This window comes from Hyaena hyaena, unplaced genomic scaffold (assembly GCF_003009895.1).
Source record: "Hyaena hyaena isolate Hyena2069 unplaced genomic scaffold, ASM300989v1 scaffold_1258, whole genome shotgun sequence".
NCBI classification, from domain to species: Eukaryota; Metazoa; Chordata; class Mammalia; order Carnivora; family Hyaenidae; genus Hyaena; species Hyaena hyaena.
Window position 1 is genome coordinate 342,893 of NW_024081893.1, and position 2,802 is coordinate 345,694.

The following is a 2,802-nucleotide window of genomic DNA, read 5'->3' on the forward strand; positions in this document are numbered from 1 at the left end:
AACAGAGCCTGAAATTCAGTAATGAAAGAGAGAGATATAGCATTTAGAAGGGAGATAACACACAAGACAAGTATGTCCTGGTGTATCTTATCTCTGATGCCCTTGCCTACTTTCCCTTTACTTTCCCTCTACTTTCCCCTTACTTGATACCTAACTTGAAATTGAAAACTAAAAACAATAGAGAGAGTGCCTGTGTCCAGGTGTTAGCTCAGATCATAATTTCTGGTGCTTGGGGAAATTCTCAATCACAGACTTTAACCAAGAAAACTTTGGAGGTCTTTGGGGCAGTGAATATTATTCCTTGGAGAGCTGGTCAGATTTTTTTGGTAAATTTCAAGAAGGAGTCCTTGGAGTCTCGAGGCCATTCAGAGATGGACTATCATTGTGCATCCTGAGAAGTACTCAGGATAGCATGAAGTAATAGCCACTTGCTAGTCTATGGGGTCACTTATATTTTCCTTATATCCTTTTGTGTAGCCAAAGCTAACAATATATTACTTAATGCTCACTAAGTGGCCAATACTGTACTAAAGATTTGGTTAAGATATGTATTATAAAGTTCTTATCCTTAAGTGGCTTACAGTTTCAAAGGAATGGATTGTAAGCTATGTTTATTGCAACCATGAGGTTGTTACAATTTTAGAAGTGTACCTGGCTCATAATAGATGCTCACTAAATGTAGCCTTGTACGCTTATGATTTGATGAACTTCCATTTTATTTGCTTTATATACATGAGATGATCTATGTATGTGTATATACATATGTATGTATGTGTGTATGTATGTATGTATCTAGTCTTCTAAGAAGAGTTTTATTTGAAATAAAGGTCTACTGCTGGATACAGTTTAAAAAAAAGCAATGGTCACGGCACTTGGTGGCTCAGTTGGTTGAGCATCCAAGTTCAGCTCAGGTCATGATCTTGTGGTTAGTGAGTTTGAGCCCCACATTGGGATTGCTGCTGTCAGCCTGTTGGCACAGAGCCTTTTTCAGATCTTCTGTCTCCCTCTGTCTGCTCCTACCCCTGTTTGTGCTCTCTCAAAAATAAATAAACATTAAAAAAGAAAAAACCAACCTAATGGTCTCAGGTATCTCATATTTCAAGGTCATATTAAATATTCACATATTTATTCCATCAAAGATACTCAATTTTATAATATAAATCATACTTTTGATTAAATGGCTGCCTAGACAAAATAAAAACATTTTGACAAATATGTATTATTTGCTAAGTTTTGAAATGGTCCAATTATAGATAATAGTAAAAAATAGTTGTAGCCTCCAACATTATGAAACCTTGTACTTGTATATCAGCCTTTTCCAACACTATGGAGGCTAACATTTATTGCACACTGAGTGCTAATGTAAATCATTTTATATATTATATGTCACTTAATCTTTTTCGGAAAATTTGTTATTGAAGTATAGTTGACACACAGTGTTATTTTAGTTTCAGGTATGCAATTATGTCATTCAATCTTCTTGCCACATTATGAGGTAGATATTTTTATTATCCTATTTTATAGATGAGGTAATACCGAAGACCAGAAATATTATTTAACATCCCCCAACTCATATAGTAAGAGAGTGGCAGAGCTGACACAGAAATACTCTGTTTTCTGAAGCCATTAAGTACTATTATCCCAATTTTATAAATCAGGAAATTAAGGTACAAAATATTAGAATTTTTGTCTTAGGTTATACAACTATTAATTCCCATGCTAGAATTTAAAATAAGGTCATCGACCTCAAAGCCCAGTGGTTAAGAACTACCATAATAATTGAAAATAGTTCAAATTTAGCAAAAAAATAGTTGTTTGTTTCTGACAGTGATGTCAAATGAATACATTATCATGAAGTTTAGACACATATAAAACAATCTTAAAGAGCTTGAGAAGACTGAGCAGAAAACACTGGATGGCCATTAATGTCACCTAATAAAGGATTTTGTCAATCTAGAGAGACATTGATATTTTTTTGTCAGATATACCTACCCTAGGTATTTAATATTTTTTCATATTATAAAAGATACTTTTAAGAATTCCAGTACCTGATTACTTATTGCAAGTACATAGAAATGCAATAGATTCTTTGTATACTGATCATGTATCTTGAAATCCTGCTAAGCTTATATATTAGTTCTAGGATCTTCTTTGTAGAGTCTATATATTATCTGTTTCTTCTTGGGAGAGATTGCATAAGTTGTATTTTTAAAAGAAATTATCAATTTTGTCTAAGTTATCAAATGCATGAGTATAAGTTCACTCAGTTATATTATCTATTGCTATGTAATGAATCACCACAAAATAGTGACTTAAAAGACACATTTAATATCTCACAGTTTCTGAAGATTGGGAGCCTGGGTCTTTTGCAGGGTCCTCTGCTTAGGGTCTTTTAAGACCATTGCCAAGTTGCAGACCTATGCTGGGTTCTCATCAGAGGCTTGGCCAGGGAATGATTTGCACCCAAGTTTTATCAGATTGTTGGCAGAATTTACTTCCTTATGGTTGTAGGATTCATGGCAGCTTGTTTCTCAAAAGCCAGCAAGGAAGAAAGAGACACTCCAGCAAGAAAGTCACAATCCTCTTCTGTAATCATATCTAGATAATCATGCACATCCCATTGCCTTCTCTACATTCCATTGGTTAAAAGCAAATCACAGGTCCTGCTTACACTCAAGGTGAGGGGATTATACAATGTCATGAACACAAGATGTGGGGATCATGGGGGACATCTTAAAGTCTGTCCATCACAATAATATTACCCTATTTACTTTTTACTATCTGTAGAATCCAGAGTGATGT